The sequence below is a fragment of the Panthera onca genome, chromosome B3 (genome assembly GCF_046562875.1).
Source record: "Panthera onca isolate mPanOnc1 chromosome B3, mPanOnc1 haplotype 2, whole genome shotgun sequence".
Taxonomy (NCBI): Eukaryota; Metazoa; Chordata; class Mammalia; order Carnivora; family Felidae; genus Panthera; species Panthera onca.
This window is the reverse complement of record NC_138344.1, coordinates 146,649,822-146,672,598: the sequence shown is the minus strand read 5'-3', so window position 1 is coordinate 146,672,598 and position 22,777 is coordinate 146,649,822. Positions and strand designations below refer to the sequence as shown.

Below are 22,777 nucleotides of genomic sequence, written 5' to 3'. Positions count from 1 at the left end.
AGCTCACAGCTAATATCATCCTCAATGGGGAAAAATTGAGATATTTCACTGCTGTTGTTTAACATAGTGTTGCAAGTGCTAGCATCAGCAATCAGACAACAAAAGGAAATCAAAGGTATCAAAATTGGCAAAGATGAAGTCAGGCTTTCACTTTTTGCAGATGACATGATACTACACATGGAAAACCCAATAGACTCCACCAAGAGTCTGCTAGAACTGATACATGAAATCAGAAAAGTCGCAAGATACAAACGCAATGTACAGAAATCAGTTGCATTCTTATACACTAACAGTGAAGCAACAGAAATGCCAATAAAGAAACTGATCCCATTCACAATTGCACCAAGATTCATAAAATACCTAGGAATAAACCTAACCAAAGATGTAAAAGATCTGTATGCTGAAAACTATAGAAAGCTTATGAAGGAAACTGAAGAAGATGCAAAGAAATGGAGAAACATTCCATGCTCATGGATTGGAAGAATACATATTGTTAAAATGTCAAAACTACCCAAATCAATCTACACAATCAAAATTGCAATCCCAATCGAAATTGCACCAGCATTCTTCTCGAAGCTAGAGCAAGCAATCCGAAAACTTGTATGGAACCACAAAAGACCCAGAATAGCCAAATATTGAAGAAGAAGACCAAAGCGGGAGGCATCACAATCCCAGACTTTAGCCTCTACTACAAAGCTGTCATCGTCAAGACAGCATGGTATTGGCACAAAAACAGACACATAGACCAATGGAATAGAATAGAGACTCCAGAATTGGACCCACAAATGTATGGCCAACTAATCTTTGACAAAGCAGGAAAGAATATCCAATGGAAAAAAGACAGTCTCTTTAACAAATGGTGCTGGGAGAACTGGACAGCAACATGCAGAAGAATGAATCTAGACCACTTTCTTACACCATTCACAAAAATAAACTCAAAACAGATAAAGGACCTGAATGTGAGACAGGAAACCATCAAAACCCTAGAGGAGAGAGCAGGAAAAAACCTCTCTGACCTCAGCCACAGCAAATTCTTACTTGACACTTCTCCAGAGGCAAGGGAATTAAGAACAAAAATGAACTATTGGGACTTCATGAAGATAAAAAGCTGTACTGCAAAGGAAACAATCAGCCAAATTAAAAGACAGCCAACGGAATGGGAAAAGATATTTGCAAATGACATATCAGACAAAGGGCTAGTATCCAAAATCTATAAAGAACTCATCAAATTCCACACCTCATAACAAATAATCCAGTGAAGAAAGGGGCAGAAGACATGAATAGACACTTCTCTAAAGAACACATCCAGATGGCCAACAGGCACATGGTTAGAACTCAACGTCACGCCTCATCAGGGAAATACAAATGAAAACCACACTGAGATACCACCTCATGCCAGTCAGAGTGGCTAAAATGAACAAATCAGGAGACTATAGATGCTGGAGAGGATGTGGAGAAATGGGAGCCCTCTTGCACTGTTGGTGGGAATGCAAACTGGTGCAGCCATTCTGGAAAATAGCGTGGATGGTCCTAAAAAATTAAAAATAGGGGGGCGCCTGGGTAGCTTGGTTGGTTAAGCGTCCGACTTCGGCTCATGTCATGGTCTCATGGTCCGTGGGTTCGAGTCCCATGTCGGTCTCTGTGCCGACAGCTCAAAGCCTGGAGCCTGATTCGGATTCTGTGTCTCCCTCTCTCTCTGCCCCTCCCCCGTTCATACTCTGTCTCTCTCTGTCTCAAAAATAAATAAACGTTAAATTTTTTTTAATTAAAAAAAAAATTAAAAATAGGTCTACCCTATGACCCAGCAATAGCACTGCTAGGAATTTACCCAAAGGATACAGGAGTGCTGATGCATAGGGGCACTTGTACCCCAATGTTTATAGCAGCACTTTGTTTTTTTTTTTTTTTTTTTTTTGTTTTTATTTTATTTTTTAATATATGAAATTTTCTGTCAAATTGGTTTCCATACAACACCCAGTGCTCATCCCAAAAGGTGCCCTCCTCAATACCCATCACCCACCCTGCCCTCCCTCCCACCCCCCATCAACCCTCAGTTTGTTCTCAGTTTTTAACAGTCTCTAATGCTTTGGCTCTCTCCCACTCTAACCTCTTTTTTTTTTTTTTTTTTTTTTTTTCTTCCCCTCCCCCATGGGTTTCTGTTATGTTTCTCAGGATCCACATAAGAGTGAAACCATATGGTATCTGTCTTTCTCTGTAAGGCTTATTTCACTTAGCATCACACTCTCCAGTTCCATCCATGTTGCTACAAAAGGCCATATTTCATTTTTTCTCATTGCCACGTAGTATTCCATTGTGTATATAAACCACAATTTCTTTATCCATTCATCAGTTGATGGACATTTAGGCTCTTTCCATAATTTGGCTATTGTTGAGAGTGCCGTATAGCAGCACTTTGAACAATAGGGAATTATGGAAAGAGTCTAAATGTCCATCAACTAATGAATGGATAAAGAAATTGCGGTATCTATTCAAAATGGAATACTACCTGACATTGTGAAAGAATGAAATGTGGCCTTTTGTAGCAACATGGATGGATCTGGAGAGTGTTGTGCTGAGTGAAATTAGTCATATGGAGAAAGACAGATACTGTATGTTTTCACTCTTATTTGGACCTTGAGAAACTTGACAGAAGACCATGGGGACGGGGAAGAAAAAAAAAAGTTAGAGAGGGAGGGAGTCAAACCATAACAGACTCTTAAAAACTGAATAAACTGAGGGTTGATGGGGGGTGGGAGGGAGGGGAGGGTGGGTGATGGGTATTGAGGAGGACATCTGTTGGGATGAGCATTGGGTGTTGTATAGAAACCTATTTGACAACAAATTTCATATTTACAAAATAATCTTATTTAACTGTCATTACTATGTTTTTTTAGTTTTATGTAAATTTTTTCAAATTCTATTTTATTTCCATCATTTTACTTTAGTCTACTACAGTATATTCACATTTTCAAATTATCAAATGATTTCTTTTTTTCTTTTCTTTATCTTTATTGTCTTTTTCATTTCTTTACTTTTTTCTTAAATACAGAACAAAAAAATCATAATTTTTATTAAAAATATTTTTATTTAATTTTTTCTACTATATGCTTTACTTTTGTCTATATTATTTTCAAATTCTATTTTACTCCCATCTACCCATTTTACTCAACATCAGTGTATGCATTTTTTCAAATTCTCAAATGATTTACTTTGCACCCTTTTTTTTCCCTAACCTCTCAAACCACTTTCAACACCTCAACAAAACACACCTAGGATCAAGCATTAACTATTAGATGTGTGTGTGTGTGTGTGTGTGTGTGTGTGTGTGTGAGTGTGTTTAATTTTTAATTTTAATATTTTTGAAATTTTATTTATTTTATTTCAATATTTCTACTTCATTAATTCCTTTTCTCTCTTCAAAATGACAAAAAAAAGGAATTCACCCCTAAAGAAAGACCACGAAGAAACAACAGCCAGGGATTTAACCAACACAGGTACAAGCAAGATGTCTGAACCAGAATTTAGAATCACGATAATAAGAATACTAGCCGGAGTAAAAAATAGATTAGAATCCCTTTCTGAAGAGATAAGAGAAGTAAAAAAAACAATAGCCAAAATGAAATTAAGAATGTTATACCTGAACTGCAATCACGGATGGATGCAGCTGTGGTAAGGATGGATGAGGCAGAACAGAGAATCAGCGATACAGAGGAGAAACTAATAGGAAATAATGAAGCAGAAAAAAAAGAGGGAGATTAAGGCAAAAGGGCATGAATTAAGAATTAGAGAAATCAGTGACTCATTCAAAAGGAACATCAGAATCATAGGGGTCCGAGAAGAGGAAGAAAGAGAAATAGGGGTAGAAGGGTTATGTGAGCTGATCATAGTGGAATACTTCCTAACCTGGGGAAAGACACAGACATCAAAATCCAGGAAGCACAGAGGACCCCCATTAGATTCAACACAAACTGCCCAGCAACAAGGCATACCATAGTCAAATGCACAAAATACTCAGGCAAGGAGAGAATCATGAAAGCAGAAAGGAAAAAAAAGTCCCTAACATACAAGGGAAGACAGATCAGGTTTGCAGCAGACCTATCCACAGAATCTTGGCAGGCCAGAAAGGAGTGGCGGAGTCTATTCAGTGTGCTGAATCAGAAATGTATGCAGACAAGAATTCTTTATCCAAGAAGGCTGTCATTCAAAATAGAAGGAGAGATAAAAGTTTCCCAGACAAACAAAAATTAAAAGAGTTTTTGACCACTAAACCAGCCCTGCAAAAAATTTTAAGGGGGAGTCTCTGAGGGGACAAAAGATGAAAAAATATGTGTGTGTGTGTGTGTGTGTGTGTGTGTGTGTGTGTGTGTATCAAAAGCAAGGAAGGTTAGAAAGGACCAGAGAACACCATCAGAAATTCCAGCTCTACAAGCATCATCATGGCAATAAACTAATATCTTTCAGTACTCACTCTAAACCTCAGTGGACTCAATGCCCCAATCAAAAGATATAGGGTAACGGAATGGATAAGAAAACAAGATCCATCTATATGCTGTTCACAAGAGACCCACTTTAGACCTAAAGACACCTTCAGATTGAACATAAGGGGATGGAGAACCATCTATCATGCTAATGGTCAACAAAAGAAAGCCCAAGTAGCCATACTTATATAAGACAATCTACACTTAAAAATACTGTATCAAGAGATGCAGAAGGGCATTATATCATGATCAAGGGGTCTATAGACGAAGAAGACCTAATAATTGTAAACATTTATGCGCCAAATGGGAGAGCACACAAATATATAAATCAATTAATCACAAACATAAAAAACTCACCGATAGTAATACCATAATATTAGGAGGCTTCAACACCCCACTCACAGCAATGGACAGATCATCTCAACAAAAAATCGACAAGGAAAGAATGGCTTTGAATGACACACTGGACCAGATGGACTTAACAGATATATTCAGAATATTTCATCCTAAAGCATCAGAATATGCATTCTTCTCCAGCGCACATGGAACGTTCTCCAGAATAGACCATATACCGGGACACAAATCAGCCCTAAGTAAGTACAAAAAGATTGAGATCATACTGTGCATAGTTTCAGACCACAATGCTGTGAAACTCAAAAACAACCACAAGAAAAAATTTCGAAAGGTAAAAAATACTTGGAGACTAAAGAACATCCTACTAAAGAATGAATGAGCTAACACAATTCATCAGGAAGTTAAAAAGTATATGGAGGAAGTTAAAAAGGAAGGAAGTTAAAAAGTATATGGAAGTCCATTAAAATGATAACACCACAACCCAAAACCTCTGGGTCGCAGCAAAGGTGGTCATAAGATGAAAGTATATAGCATTCCAGGCCTTCCTAAAGAAGGAAGAAAAGATCTCAGATACACAACCTAACCTTACACCTTAAGGAGCTGGAAGAAGAACAGCAAATAGAACCCAAAACCAGCAGAAGACAGGAAATAATAAAGATTACAAAAGAAATTAATGCTATTGAAACCAAAAAAAACAAAAACAAAAACAAAAAACAAAAAAAACAGTAGACCAAATCAATGGAACCAGAAGCAGGTTCTTTGAAAAATGAACAAAACTGATAAACCACTAGCCAGTTTGATCCAAAAGAAAAAGGAAAGGATGCAAATAAGTAAAATCAAGAATGACAGAGGAAAGATCACAACCAACACAACAGAAATAAAAACAATAATAAGAGAATATTATGAGCAATTATATGCCAATAAAATGGGCAATCTGGAAGAAATGGACAAATTCCTAGAAACATAATACACTACCAAACTGAAACAGGAAGAAATATAAAAATTTGAACAGACCGATAACCAGTAAGGAAATAGTATTAGTAATCAAAAATCCTTCAAAAACAAGAGTCCAGGGCCAGATGGCTTTCCAGCGGATTCTACCAAACATATCCCTACTAAGAAAGTAGGGATAGAAGAAGCATAACTCGATATCATAAAAGCCATATATGAATGACCCAACACTAATATCATCCTCAATGGGGAAAAAGTGAGAGCTTCAATGTGCTTAGTGTTACTACAATAGTGAAGAACTAAGGTTTCTCTGCACAGCATTCTAGAGCCTAAATTCCTTTTTCTGGTGCTAAGGACAGTTCTCCCCTCCTGGTACAAAAAGGGTGTATTTCACATAGGAGATTTATATTCTGTTTAGGGAACAAAGGATGTTCAGTGCGTCTCTGCACTGGCTGTTTCTCAAGCATGTTTCATTCCAGCGGCATATTTGGGGTGGCATATTCTGCTCCCCTCCACCATGTAATGCTGGAGTAGAGACACGGGAATAAATGTCCTGTGAGTCTTGACAGGAACCTCCCTGCAGGGCCGGGCCTAGACTGCAGGGAGCTTTCAGTACTACCCAGCACCAGGCTGCTACCCCAGGTGAGTAGGTGCACAAGGGGTGAGGAAGGCTTTCCTGTCAGAAGCCAGTGTTTCCTTTTCCAGAAAGCAATCTAAAATATGAGTAGATGAGGGATGCTAAAGGGTGTTTAAATATCCTGTTCCATCAGAGCATTTAATGAACTCAGGTAGTGAGAAGACACTTGACGCTGCTACTCCAGGGCTTTTAGATATCTTCATCTAAGAGATGGAAGCCAGGACGCATTTATTATCCCATTTTGTGCAGCAGTTCGGAGACACGCCTCTCCAGGAATAAGACGTTCAGATATCAGAGCCAACAACAGGTTCAGGTGGTCTCTGCCTCATTCAATACTGGTCCACAATGGGGAGAATTTCCTGTAAGGTCTTATCACTCAGTGGCAGGAGCTCAGTCTGCACACAGTTCAGGAACCTGGCCAAGGGCCCATGTCCTCAAACAAGGATTAGACTGGTGCTCTCTGAGTCCCAATGTACATGGTCTCTGGGACCGTCTCCAGATGGTTCTTGTCTTGTGTATGAAATACTCTGTCTCATGACTAGGCAAATAGTCCTAAGAGCACTAGGTTAAGTATGGGTGTGTCTGTGCCCTGAGAGCATCACTGTACAATGCCATCCTCTACCGGAGACCCTGAGACGCATCCCCTCACAATGGACTGGAGCTGGAGAATCCTCTACCTGGTGGCAGTGGCGACAGCTAAGGGTCAGCCAAGTCCCTGGACACAGGAGAGGACCAGGACCGGTCAACATTGATTTCATCCACTCTTGTCCCCTCTCTACAGGTGTGCACTCCCAGGTTTTGCTGGTGCAGTCTGGGGCTGAAGTGAGGAAGCCTGGGGCATCAGTGAAGATCTTCTGCAAAGCATCTTGACACAGCTTCACTGATTACTATATGCACTGGGTGCTACAGGCTCCTGCACAAGGGCTTGAGTGGATGGGAAGCATTGACCCTGAAGATGGTGCTACAAGCTATGCACAGAAATTCCAGGGCAGACTCACTCTGACGGCAGACACATCCACAAACACAGCCTACATGGAGCTAAGCAGTCTGAGGTCTGCAGAAACGGCCATGTATTACTGTGCAAGGACACAGTGAGGGGTTGTCAGTGTGAGCCCAGACACAAACCGCCCTGTAGAAGATCAGGACCGCCAGGGGGTGCACACTATGCACCATTCTGTTTGTGTTCCCAGGAGCAGGTGCAGGTAGGGGTTGTTAGAAGGTTTTGTGCCATGGCCTGGGGCTTCCTCTCCATACAGCAGTTTCCCCCAGGAAGCCTCTCTGGACACATGATTCTGTGCTTACCTACTCGGGTCTGGTTTACAAAGTTTGTTTTACCAGGAACACTATACTTACATGAACAAGAGATAGAGTCTCTTACAATTGCTTACCCTTGTACTAAATATCAATGGTTTACACGTATCCTGATGCACATCAACTGAACATTTACAGGAGTCCCAGGTGCGCTCACTTTGCATCTAGGACCACAGGATCCCATAGCTCCTCGTTATCCTCACCCTGCTCTTGTCCTAGTCAAACACCATGACACTTCATTCATGTCACTTAGGTTCTCAGAACTTTATAGGTGTTACAGTTTTCTTCAAATACTTGAAACTACAAGAGAAAAAGCATCTACATGTATTAGTCAGGATAATCCTGAGGAACAGAACACAAAGCACATTGGCTTACATGACTAAATAGGCTGAGAAGTCCCATGATATACTATCACATGTTGGATACCCAGTAAAGTCAAAGGTGTAATTCTCATCTGATTCCAAACTAGTGTCAAGTCTGAGAACATGGGGACCTGAGGGTTTAACTTTCACTCCAAGGGCAAGAGGAAGCCAATGTTACAGCTCAAGCAGGCACACAAGAAGTAAAAATGAGAGAATTTGCTTCACTTTTATTTTTATTCTATTCATAACCGTAATGGATTGGGTGATGCCCACTTACCAAGACACCAAAACGCAAGAACACAGTGCACACAGCACTCACCACAAACCCTTCCTGAAGCGCCAGTCTCCGTACAGCATATGAACTCTTCTTAATGTAGCCATGACTCTCAGAAGCAGAAAACATAACAGGTTTTCTAAAACACAGAAGAACACAGAGACCTAGACAATATGAGAATATGGAGGAATTCATCCCCAAAGAGAGAACAAGAAAGGATCATATCCAGGGATCTAATCAAAACAGATATAAGGAATAGGCCTAAAACAGAACTGAAAACAACAATAGTAAGGATAATGGATGGGCTTGAGAACAGCATAGAAGACATCAAGGATATGCATACCACAGAGATAAAAGACATAAAAACTGGTCAACGGTGAAATTTAAAAATTCTATGAAAGAGACATGATGCTTATGGCACATAATGGGTGGAAGCAGCAGAGGGATGACTAAGTGATATAGAAGATAAAATTATGGAGAATAAGGAATCAGAAAAGAGAGGGTAAACTAACTTCTTGGGTTATGGATGTAGACTTAGAGAACTCAGCCACTCTGTACAGTGTAGTAAAATTCCTTTCATAGGAGTCCCAAAAGAAGAGAGGGAAAAAGCGACAGAAAGTTTATCTGTGCAAATTGTAGCTGAAAGTTGCCCTAACCCAAGGAAGGAAATGAACATCCAAATCCAGAAGGCACAGAGAACTCCTATCAAAATCAACAAAAGTAGGCCATTACCAAGAGAAATCAGAAAATTGACATAATATAGAGATAAAGGAAAAATCCTAAAAGCAGCAAGAGAAAAGAAGTCCCTAACAAGGCAAGGCAAATAAGGTTAGTTCCCTTCACAGAAACTTACCAAGAGAGAAGGGAGTGTCATCATACATTCAATGTGCTGAATGGGAAAAAAATGGGCAGGGAAGAATACTTTATCCAGGAAGTTACTCATTGAGAAGAAGTAGAGATAAAGAGCTTCCCAGACAAACAAAATCTAAAGGAGTCTCTGACCCCTAACCCAACCCTGCAAGAAATACTAAAGGGGACTCTTTGAGTGGGAAAGAAAGACCAAAAGCAACAAACATTAGAAAGGAATAGAATAAATCTCCAGAAAAAAAATTACTTTACAGAAACATTGTGATAACACAATTACACTAATATCATATCTTTCAGTAATCACTGTGAATGTAAATGAACTAAAAAGTCCAGTCAAAAGACACAGAGTATCACAATGGATTAAAAAAACAAGATCCATGTATATTCTGCCTATAAAAGACTCCTTTGAGACCTAGAGATACCTGTTGATTGAAAGTGAGGGGTTGCAGAACAATTTATCATGCTACTGGACAAAAAAAGAAAGCTGTAGTACCATATTCATATCAGGCAACCTGGATTTAAAATACAAAGACTGCAAAAAGAGATGAAGAAGGGCATTATATCCTAAAGTGGTCTATCCAACAAGAAGCACTAACAAGTGTAAATATTTATGACCACAAATTGGGGCACTGAAATATGTAAAGCAATTAATGACATAAAAAAACTCATTGATAATAATACACTAGTAGTAGGGGACTTTCACTTGTAAGTAGGGGACACCCCACTTACAACAATGAACAGATAGTGTAAGAAGAAAATCAAGAAGGAAACTATGGCTTTGAATGACACAGGTGCAGATGGACTTAACAGATATATTCAAAACATTCCATCTTAAAGCAGCAGAATACATTCTTGTCGAGTGCACATGGAACATTCTCCAGAATAGATCACACACTGGGTCATAAATCAGCCCCTACAAGTACAAAAAGATTGAGACTATGGCATGCATATTTTCAGATCAGAACACTATGAAACTTGGAGTCAACCACAAGGAAAAATTTGGAAACACCACTAATAGTTGGAGTAAAAGACCATTGCACTGAAGAATAAAGCGGTTGACCAGGAAATTAAAGAAGAAATAAAAATACATGGAAGCAAATGAAAATGTTAGCGTTGACGGTCCAAATCCTGTGGGATGCAGCAAAAGCAGGTTTAAGATGGAAGTACATAGCAGTACAGGCCTAACATGATAAAAATAAAATTTTAAACACACAACCACTTTACACCTAAAGAAGCTAGAAAAGGAAGAGCAAATGAAACCTAAAGTCAGACGAGGAGGGTAAACAATCATAGAGTACCTATAAATGGCATAGAAAGAAACAAAAACAGTAGAACAGATCAATAAAACTTTTAGGTTGCTTTCTGAAAGAATAAATAAAATTGAACTTCCTGGACCAGATTATTCAAACAGAAAAGAAAAAGGACCCAAAGAGACAAAATCGTGAATTTCATGGGACAGATCACAACCAACACCAGAAATACAATCAATTATAAGAGAATATTATGAAAAACTATATACCAACCAATTAGGCCATCTGGAAGAAATGAATAAATTCCCAGAAACATGTAAACTACCAAAATTTCAACAGGAAGAATTACAGACCAATTGCCCAGATGAACATGGATGCAAAAATTATCAACAACATACTTACAAATTGAATCCAACAGTACATTAAAAGAATCATTTACCAGGATGAAGTCGGATTTATTCCTGGGGTGCAAGGATGGATCAATATTAACAATCAATCAAAGTTATACACCATATCAATAATAGGATAAGACCCAAATGATCCTTTCAATAAATGCAGAGAAGCATTTGATAAACTACACTATCTTTTCTTGATAAAAACCATCGAGCAAGTAAAGATAGATGGAAAATTCTTCAACGACATAAAGGCCATATACAAAACACGCACTGTTAACATCATCCTCAATGGGGAAACACTGAGTGCTCTCCACATATGGTCAGGAACATGACAGGGATATCCACTGTCACTAATTTTGTTCAACGTAGTACTAGAACGCTTAGCCTCTGCAATCAAACAATGAAAAGAAATAAAAGGCATAGACATTTGAAAGGAGTAAGTCAAACTTTCACTCTTTGCAGATTACATGATACTCTATGTGGAAAATCCAAAAGATTCCACCAAAAGACTTCTAGGACGGAGACAAAACTCAGAAAAGTTGTAGGATACAAAGACAACATCAAGTTATTGGCACTATATACATACACCAAAAATGAAGCAGAAAAGAGAGACATTAAGGAATCAGACCCATTTACAATTGCACCAAAAATCATAACATACCTAGGAATAAACCTAACCAAAGATGTTAGAGATCTGTATGCTAAAAACTATAGAAAGCATATGAAGCAAATTACACAAGACACAAAGGAAGAGCATTCCATGGTCATGGATTGGGAAACAAATATTGGTAAAATATCAATACTACCCAAAGCAATCTACACATTCAATGTGATCCTTACCAAAATAACACCAACATTCTTCACAGAAAAAGAACAAAGAATTTTAAAATTTGTATAAAACCAGAAAACACCGAATAGGCAGAGCAATGTTGAAAAAGAAATGCAAACCTGGAGGCATCACAATTCTAGACTTCAAGCTGTATTACGAAGCTGTAATCATCAAGAAACTATGGTACTGGCACAAAAATAGACACATACATGAATGGGACAGAATAGAGAACCAGATTTGCTGAACAGTCTGTTCAGCAAATGGTGCTGGGAAAACTGGAGAGTAACATGCAGAAGAATGAATCTGGCACACTTTCCTACAGCAAACACAAAAATATATTCAAAATGGATGAAAAACCTAAATGTAAGACCAAAAAGCATCAACATCTATAAGAGAAAACAGGCAGAAACCTCTTTGACCTCGACCTCAGCAACTTCTTAATACACAAGCCTCTAGAGGCAAGGAAAACAAAAGCAAAAAATGAACTATTGGGACCTCATCAACATAAAAAGCTTCTGCACAGTGGAGGAAACAGTCAACAACACTAAGTGGCAACTGACAGAGGAGTGAAGATATTTGAAAATGACATACATGGTAAGAGTTAGTATCCAAAATCTATAAGAACTTAACAAACACAGAAGAACAAATAAATATCCAGTGAATGGTCAAAAGACATGAGCAGACACTTTTCCAAAGAAAACATCTGGATGGCTAAGAGACACATGAAAAGATGCTCAACATCACTCATCATTGGGGAAAATCAATTCAAAATCATGATAAGATACCACCTCACACCTGTCAGAATGGCTAAAATGAACAATTCAGGAAACAACAGATATGGGCAAGGATGTGGAGACAGAGGAACCTTCCTATACTCTTGGTGGAAATGCAAAGTGGTGTGACCACACTGGAGAAGAGTTTAAAAAGTTAAAATAGAATTACCTTATGTCCCACCAATTTCTCTACAAGGTAGTTACACAAAGGACACAAAAATTCTGATTCAAATAGCTAAACGGGTGATGGAGATTATGTAGGTCACTTGTGATGCGCACTGGGTGTTAATGTATGTGACGAATCACTAAATTTTATTCCCAAAACTAAAACTACACTACATGTTAACTAACAAAGATGTAAATAAATAAAACCTTCAGACATTAAAAAACAGGGGAAAAAAAGAAGGGGACAAATTTTGTTAAAAAAGGTCATAACCAATGGGATCTAGGGCAGTGAGTCTAAAAACTTGCATTTACCCATTTTATCCCTAACTGGTAGTGGACATTAATTAACAAACATACTCAGGATTCCCAATGTTGGTGCCACGTGAGTGGGAATTCAAACCCCAGCTACCCTTCCCTGCTTCTCTGTGACCACATCTCATGGGCAGTCTGTCTAGACAGCTGGCATCTATGTATTGCCTGTGTGTAGACGTCCTTGCTCCTGGACCAGGCTCATTCACCCAGGTCTGCTGGGTACTCAGAAAGCACAGACTAGTGTCACCCGGCATTCCTTGTACTTCCCATTCCTCACTAGGGAACAAGCTCAGCCTTGAGGATGCATGGTTACCATGTGCTGTTCCACTGGTCTACACCACCTGACACCACCCATGTATTCCAGTACTTGCTTCTGAAGGGAATCTCCAAACAGATGACAATTTCACTAGTGATTTACACCAAAAAATAATTGGATCCAAGTGAGGGCACAATATTGGATTTTAGCTGCATGTTAAGGGGAACTTTGCTTTCATTCTTAGAAGACAGAGAAGAGGTTTATACCAGAGACAAGGTCACAAGGATGGATCCTCCCAGAACCAGCAGTGGACCATCGCCTTACTGAGAGAGGGTACATTTCACATACAATAGAAGCCGTGAATGTATAAGATTTGGAGGGAGTGACCTCAGAGGGTGGGGGGGCCACAGGGTGGCCAGAACATCCCTTTACCCTCAGGTGAGGGACCTCCCGAGTCATGTCACTTGTCCACAATACAGTCAGCTTAGGGTGGCTATGGTTCTGGTCTTACATCCCAGAGCCCAGTTTGTAGGGCTGCCCCCGACCTCCACTGGCTAGTGTCCAACAACGTCCAATCAAGGCTGCAGAAAACAGGATGCATGTCATCCCCAGAAGTCCTCTCTCAATAGCAATGACACCTTTATGTGTCTTTCCTTGTTGTTATCTGTCTTTCTTCATGTTTCTTTCCTTACCGTTTCTCTTCACCTCAGAGCATTTGGGGGACATCCATGCATATCCACCTGGGTTCGGTTAGACACTCAGATCCAGAGGGAGACATGGACTTCATGCAAGAAAGTGTCTGTGCCTGGTGATGAGGGGTTTCATCCCACAATTCTCAAGGTATTCCCTCCCACAGATGTGCTGTCTTCAGGACCCACTCATCTTCAGTTCCGAGACGGACATTTGGTGACTGCCCATCTGTGTCCTGAACGCCATCCCCAGACTCATACATACGGCAGTAATATCAATGTGTCAAAATTAATCTCATGTGACAAGTCCCTTTGGCCACATAAGTTATTCTACACAGGTTCAAGAATGACAGAGATGACCACAGTCCACACTGATGTCAGGGAAAGTTCACCTCCATCCCACGTGACACTCACATTACCACACCCCCAAATCCTGCAACATGTCAAATCATTACATATTAAGTCAAGTCCAAAACGTTCCTAAATTTCACTACCTCTAAAACCCCAAATCTAACCATGTAGCTTGGGTAGGGTGAGACTGTGGTACCTTCCATCCTGGGGTGAAACCCTCTCCATCAGCCGACCTGCATTTCTAGAAAACCATTTTTGTTTTCTGAATGCTTCTGCATGGTAACCATAACATAACAGGTACTGACATTCCTATCCCAGAAGAAATACAGTGTAATTTAGAAGTGCATCACCAACAAGAAACAATTTGATTATCAATCTGGGGAAACCCGTTACGTTCAAACACAGAATGCTCTGAATCTCAGACTCCAACTTGTCTCTGGGATTGACACTTCCTTTTTTCTTGAAGGTGGTACATGTCTGAAGCTGAGCACATTTATCCCAGTTTCATGAAGGTAGAATTTCTGAGCCCAAAAATCTTTCTTTTGTTCTCTCTATTATCAAATGAAAAGTTCTTCTGACTCTTGCCAGCTGATAAGGATAACTATTCAAAATTGTTCCTCACCAATGATTAAAGGAAATATAACTGTATATTTATAGGCAAGAAGCAGAGTGAAGGGTTGAAAGATGGAAAATATGTAGGAGGAGACATCCTGTGAACAGAAGGGTCTGCAGTGCTCATGATGGAAGGGTCTCACCCTTGCTTGTTGCATAAATGGGGAGGGGAATAAAGGAGTCACTGTAACTCTGCAGGGGTCTGTGAAACAATAGGAGCACGGGGACCACCGGGGGCAATCACAACCACCAGGGGGAACTCAGAGACCAGGGAGCTCATGATCCAGGACAAGAGATTGGTTGAGGACTGGTCTCCTCTCAAGGGCTTTCAGATCCAGACTCTGCACACTTATTCTGATATGAATACAGCAAAGAGTTTGTAAAGCTGTGGAAACACACAAGTGTCCTCCCTGTTTAAATAAACCATGATAATGGGAATACACAAATTTTCCCAGGGTCAGACACTGGGATAAATACATCTTTGATCATTCTCACATTAACAAGAGTTTAGAAGAATAATGTTCTCCATTTCATAGATGAAGAAATATTTTTAATTAACATCATCCTTCCTGATCTCAGGTGTTTTGCCTTCAACATATTTTAATAAAATTCAACCATTTTAACGTTATTGAGGCTTTCTTTTTTTAATGTTTATTTGTTTTTATGGGAGAGAGAGACAGACTACGAGCGGGCAAGGGGAAGAGAGAGAGAGGAGACACAATATCTGAATATGAAGCAGTCTCCAGGCTCTGAGCTGTCAGTACAGAGCCCGACACAAGGCTCAGACTCATAAACTGTGAGACCATGACCTGAGTCAAAATCGGACACTTAACCAACTGAGCCACCTAGAGGCCCATTATTGAGGGTTTCCATTGATGTCCACATAGAGTTCATGTGTAAATGACCCCTTGTGTTTTTAGAAAACCCCTGGCATCTCCATTAGCTCTGTGAGTCTGTGTTGAGGCTTCTCACTCTCTCCAATATCTGTGACAGAATAGAACTGGCTTCCACCCATCACTCTCCTGGGACTTCTAGAAAGTCAGGAACCTGCAAACCTCACTGGGATGTCCAGCCTTGTCCTGCATGTGGTTCAGGAGGCAGATGGGTCCTCCGATGGGGAGCACAGGTCCAGATACTGGGACTACTCTCACCTCATACGTGATCTTGGACATTCACACACTCTGTCTCTGCTGCAGTGTATCTATTAACCTGTACAATGGTGGTATACTGATTCTTACCTCAAGTGTTTGGGTTCATATGTGAAAATAAGGATTATCATGGATACTTATAATCACTGCAGCAAAATCACAAATTAATAAATCACAATGTCCTGAAAGATATTGTGACACCAAACACTGCCCTATCCCTTACACCTGCCAAAGGTCACTGGCTTCTTGAGGATTCTATTGCAAAATTTACTATATTGTCAAAGGACATCTGTATGCTGATTAAACCCTCCCATCCCTGAAACTGTAGCTGGGAGAAGAGCCCCAGCCCCTAAGTGTTCACATTCAGTGATCAGAACAGAACACAGACATCTCACCATGGAGTTTGGGTTCACTTTGGTTTTCCGTGGTTCTATTTTAAACAGTAATTCATGATGAACAAGAAACACTGACTATGTTAGTGGATATGAGTGAGAGAAACAGTGGATGTGTGACATTTTCCTGACTTGTGTCTGTAGATGTCTTGTGTGACGTACAGCTGGTGGAGTCTTGGGGAGACCTGATGATGCCTGGCAGGGGAGGGGGTCCCTGAGACTCTCCTGTGCAGTCTCTAGATTCACCTTCAGTAGCTAATTGATGAGGTGGGTCTGCCAGACTCCAGGGAAGTGGCTGAATGGGAGTCTACATATCTGTATGGTATAAGATAAGGACCAAATGTCATTATTTTACTCACTGGAATTCAAAACCACTTGTGAAAGAGGCCATTTTTTTCCCTAATTTTAATTCTATGAAATCTCATGGAGGATATGCTGACTGCATCCAGACACATTTCATTCTGGTCTCTGTAACCTGCTCCACTGGTCTGTCTGACTGTATGCCAGCAGCACAGTGTTATAGACAATGTACCTATGCAATTTACTTAGAAAGAAGGACGTGTGCTGTCTCCAGGTTTCTTCTTCTTTCTCAGGATTGTTTTCTCACTTCCGTGTGCTTTGTGTTACCATATAAATAAGAATTTCCCAGATACATTCATTGGCATTTTTATTAACTCAACTAACATTAGAAATTATTAGAACAGATAAAAGGAATAAGGAGTGTAATAATACAAAAAATTAACAAATTGAAATTGATATCTGGAAAGCTAAATGCAATTGAAAAAGCATCTCTACTAGGAAATAAGTAAAACTCAAACAGATACAATCAGAATTAAGGAGGGGACATAACTGATACCAAAGAAGTGAAGAACAATAACAGAAAATCCCTAGATAATTATAGACCCATTATTAGATAACTAAGGGGCAACTAGGCAGTTTCTAGAGTTATACAATCCACAAGACTGTACATGAAGAAATAGAAAATTAACAGAATTAAAGCAAGTAAGATTGAATCTATAATCTAATCATATCCCACCCCTAAAGAAAAAAATTCAGCTTGGTAACAGAGGACTTTATCTATGAACTCTTTCAAAATATAAAGGATATTTAATGCCAATACCTCTCAGACTCTTACCAAAAACTGAAAAGAAAGGAATATGCCCCAACTCATCTACAAGACCAACCTTACTATGATGTGAAATCAAAAGACACCTTAAGAGAAACTAAAGGCCAATATCTCAGATGGACATACATGCAAAACTCCTAGCATAGTGAATGCAACAGCACAATGAAAGGGTCATATGTGACAATGCAGTCACATCTATTGATCACCTATATCATCATCCATTGATATATATAAAACTAGACAAAATTCAACAAATTGTCATTATTTAAAAATCTCAGCAACTGAGGGAAAGAAAGAAATTACCTCCACAAAATTGTGGCCGTAGATGAAAAGGCCACACCTGACAGCATATTTAACAGTGAAAAACTGACGCTTTTCCTGTCATATTAGGAGCCGGGCAAGGATTCTCATTCCCTACATAGGTATTCCGCATGGTAACATGAAGACCAGTAAAATATGGCACCCAATGTATGTCATCTTGTCACATGGCTTATTTGGAGGAAAGTCACTAGAGTACAGCTAGTCTAAGCAATCTGTGACCCTTCTTTGTCCCCCTGAGAGCAGGACATAAATCTCTCCTGGGAAACTTCCTTTCCCTCTACCAGAATGGGAGAACCATCCTTACACCAGAAATGGGAACTTTAGCACCAAGAAGGCTGTGCAAACAAGCCTTGTTAATTCCTCACTAATTGACTTGCCCAAACCCAAATCTCTGTCTTGTTAACTCTTCGCAAATCCATTTTTTTTTTCTAAAAGGCACAAGGGCCACCTACTTTCTTCATTCTCTGGGTGTCATATTATTAGGAAGCTTGTGCACATGCAAAATGAAATTTATTCTCTTCTGTAGATCTGTCTTATGTCAATTGAATCCTTAGACCATACAAAGAACACAGAAGCAAAGAAGGAAAAAGCTTGCTGCTCCTATAAGTTGCAGATGTACCCATAAAAATTTGGTAAGAAAATGAAATAAAGACATGTAAATCAGTAAGAAGAAAATTATTTGTTTGAGAATCACATGAACTTATAGTGAAATCTTAGAAACTCCATTAAAAAAGTATTAGAACTAATAAACTCAGGAAAAGTTCAGGGTACAAATCAACATAAAAAAATATGTTGTATTTCCACACACCTAAAACATAGTATATGAAAAAAATAACAAAATCACACAATTGAAAATGGCACAAAATGGAGCATCTGTGTGGCTCAATCCGTTAAGGGCCTACTGTTGATTTTGGCTCAGGTCATGATCTCATGGTTCCTGAGTTTAATTCTAAGGCAGGGTTTGCAATGATTGTGCAGAGCCTGCTTGGGATTCTCTGTACCCTTCTCTCTCTCTGATCTCTCTCTCCTTCCCTCTATCTGTCACACAAAAATAAACACACATTAAAATATATGGCACAAAATAAAGTATTTAGGATTAAATTTCACTAAAAAGTAAAATAACATACCAAACATGACGTGCTAGGAGAAAGACATGTAAAATGGCAAACACAGATGAAAAGATCACTGTGTTCACAGATTAGAATTATTTATACTGTCACAGTCCCTTCTGCAAGAAGAGATCTAGAAGTGCCTTTCAAACACTGGTTTTAAATTTGAAACAAATCTAAGTCTGGAGCCTGATATATAGTCAGAGGATATGCAAATAGGGCCCTCCCTGTGCTGATTAAACCAGTCCAGCTCCAACCCTGCAGCTGGGAGAGGAGCCCCAGCCCCGGGAGTCCCAGGTGTTCCCATTCTGTGATCAGCACAGAACACACACACCTCACCATGGAGTTTGTGCTGGGCTGGGTTTTCCTGGTTGCTCTTTTAAAAGGTAATTCATGGTGAACGAGGGACACTGAGTCTGTGAGTGGATATGAGTGAGACAGTGGATGTGTGACACTTTCCTGACCAACATGTCTTGTGTCTGCAGGTGTCCAGTGTGACGAGCAGCTGGTGGAGTCTGGGGGAGACCTGGTGAAGCCTGGGGGGTCCCTGAGACTCACCTGTGTGGCCTCTGGATTCACCTTCAGTAGCTACTACATGCACTGGGTCCGCCAGGCTCCAGGGAAGGGGCTGCAGTGGGTCGCATATATTTATACTGATGGAAGTAGTACAAACTACGCAGACTCCGTGAAGGGCCGATTCACCATCTCCATAGACAAGGCCAAGAACACGCTGTATCTGCAGATGAACAGCCTCAAGACCGAGGACACGGCCACATATTACTGTGCAAGAGACACGGTGAGGGGACCTCACTGGGAGCCCAGACACAAACCTCCCTGCAGGAGGGGATCAGCACCACCAGGGGGCGCACACTAGGCACAATTCTCCTTTGTGTTCCCATGAGCAGGTGCAGATGGAGGTTACAGGCAGGTTTCCTGTCAGGGTCTGGGGTTTCCTCTCAACACAGCAGTTCCTGGACACAGGATTCTGTGCTTACCTATTAACTTTCTGAATTAGCAACTGTGTTGTCATAGGAAAACTGCACTAACACCACAAAGACACAGTTGTTTGCATTGCTTACTCCTGTCCCTCAACATGAGTGAATTACAGATTTCCTGAGGCACAACAGCTGAACCTTAAAGCAGTCCTAGATGAACTCCAAGCCCCTAATGTTCATGCAACTGCCCTTCTGGGATAACCAGCTCCAGCCACAGCACAGAAAAACCCTCTCCCAGAGGATCGGTGGGGTCCCTATAATACTGAGTTCATACAGTTTGGACTTTTGAAACCCAGCTAGAGCTCCTGATATAAAATATAAGAGCTCTGTGCCACCAGGTGGGCCAATGGCTTGGACACAGACAGGGTGAAGGCAGGGTTCTGACTGGGACCAACGAGTACAGATTTTTCTCTCTGTGGGAGGGCTTCCTGAACAGGGGCGGCTGGGAACTCCAACTGCAGGGACTAGAGGGGTTGCTGATGCCAATATTTCCCCCCGCCAATCAGCATGGACAGAGTTCAGTGAGCAGCACAGCACCCCCCAGTAGAAGCTGAGCCACTGGCACCAAGATCCACCCCCCTTGTCTTACTCAGATGCTTCCTTACTACGAAAAGACTGCCTGGAACCCAGACCAGCACCACGCCCCTCCCTCCAAAGACCACCATATACCCCCACAGGCACCAAGTCTACTGACCATATAGTGAGGCAAAGCTTCACTTCTAGGGGAGATAGGAATTAGCCTCTTTTAACAGTCAGAACAAACTCACTTAGTTAAAACACAACACTGGACAAAGTTGAAAAACTCCCTACTGGAGGCAAGGAGAAACCTGCAGAGGACTGACTTGAGGGACACAGCAGCCAATACATGACAGCACAGTGCACACAGCACATGCAAGAAATGCTTCCAGAATATCAGGTCCTCAACAGTATGTAAACACTTCTCATGAAGACACTACTCTAGAAGCAGAAAACCTAACAGGATTTTCCGGAAAACTTAAGAAAGCAGAGACAGACATACAGACTGATGGAGGAATGCATTCCAAAAGAATAAACGATAAAAGGTCATTGTAAGGGATATAATTAAAACACATATAACAAATATGCCTCAAACAGAATTTTTAAAAACTATAATAAGTAAAAAGAATTTTTAAAAACTATCATACGGACACTAGCTGTGCTTCAAGAAAGCAAACAAGACAGGAGGATACCCTGTCTACATATAGAAAAGACCTAAAAACTTGTCAGTCTGAAACGTTACAAATGCTATAAACGGGATGTGAAACTGATTGTATATAATGACCTCAGGTGGAAAGAAGCAGATGAGTGAGTAAGTGACATAGAAGATAAAATTATGGGGGAAATGAAGCAGCAAAGAAGAGGAAAACTAAATATTGCATCTCAAACGTATACTTCGGGAACTCAGCAACTCCATAAAGTGAAATAAAATTCTTTTCAAAGGAGTCCCTGAGAAATTGTGGTTTATATACACAAAGGATTACTACGTGGCAATGAGAAAGAATGAAATATGGCCCTTTGTAGCAACATGGATGGAACTGGAGAGTGTTATGCTAAGTGAAATAAGCCATACAGAAAAAGACAGATACCATATGTTTCACTCTTATGTGGATCCTGAAAAACTTAACAGAAACCCATGGGGGAGGGGAAGGAAAAAAAAGGAGGTGAGAGTGGGAGAGAGCCAAAGTGTAAGAGACTCTTAAAAACAGAACACACTGAGGGTTGATGGGGGGTGGGAGGGAGGGGAGGGTGGGTGATGGGTATTGAGGAGGGCACCTTTTGGGATGAGCACTGGGTGTTGTATGGAAACCAATCTGACAATAAACTTCATATATTGAAAAAAAAAAGGAGTCCCTGAGCAAAATGAGAGGGAGAAAAAAAAGGAAAAGTTTTATCTGAGTGCATTATAGTGGAAAATGTCCACAAACTGGGGAAAGAAACAGTCGTCCACATCTATGAGTCACAGAGAACTCCCATTAAAATAAAAAACAAGCAGGCAACAGAGAGACATATAACAGTAAAATTAGCAAAATACACATAGAAAGAAAAACACTAAAAGCAGCAAGTCAAAAGAAGTCGCTAACTAAAAAGGGAAGACATAAAAGATTATGGCAGATGTCTCCACAGAAACCTGCAGGCAAAAAAGGAGTGGCATGATATCCTCAACATGCCCAATTCAAAAATATGCAGCCAAGAATCCTTACCCATCAAGGCTGTCATTCAGATACAAGGAGAGAGAGAATTTCCCAAACAAAAACCAAAGGAGTTCGTGGCATCTAAACCAACCCTTTGAGAAATATTAAATGGGACTCTTTGAGTGGGTAAGGAAGACTAAAAGAAACAAAGACTAGAAATAAGCAGAGAAAATCTCCATAAATAGTGACTTGAGAGGTAACACAATGGCACTAAGTTTATATCTATCAATAACCACTGTGAATGTAAAAGGGCAACATGCTCCAATCAAAAGGCATAGGAAAACAGAATGGATAAAAAAATACAAGACCTTCTATACACTGCATACAATAGACTCATCTTCAACCCAAACACCTGTAGATTGAAAGTGAGGGGAGGGATAGCAATTTATCATGCTAACGGACGTCGAAAGAAGGTTGTAGTACCATACACGTATGACACTAACTAGATTTTAACCAAAATCTGTTACAAGAGATGAGGAAGGCAGTATATCATCATAAACTGGTCTATCCAATGAGAAGATACAAAGCTTTAAATCTTTATATGCTAAAATTGTAACCACTGATATATATAAATCAGTTAATAAGAAACATAAAGAAACTAATTGATAAT

At 40.1% G+C, this 22,777-nt stretch overlaps 1 pseudogene across 1 annotated transcript in view; it reads left to right on the top strand.

Moving 5' to 3' along the window:
* The window catches only part of LOC144616503 (immunoglobulin heavy variable 3-74 pseudogene), an 80,017-nt pseudogene extending 60,181 nt beyond the window's left edge, over positions 1-19,836 (top strand). Inside the window, exon 2 of the transcript XR_013555875.2 lies at positions 19,448-19,836. The product of XR_013555875.2 is annotated as an immunoglobulin heavy variable 3-74 pseudogene (transcript). The remainder of the gene's footprint in view (positions 1-19,447) is intronic.
* Positions 19,837-22,777: the final 2,941 nt, after the last annotated feature.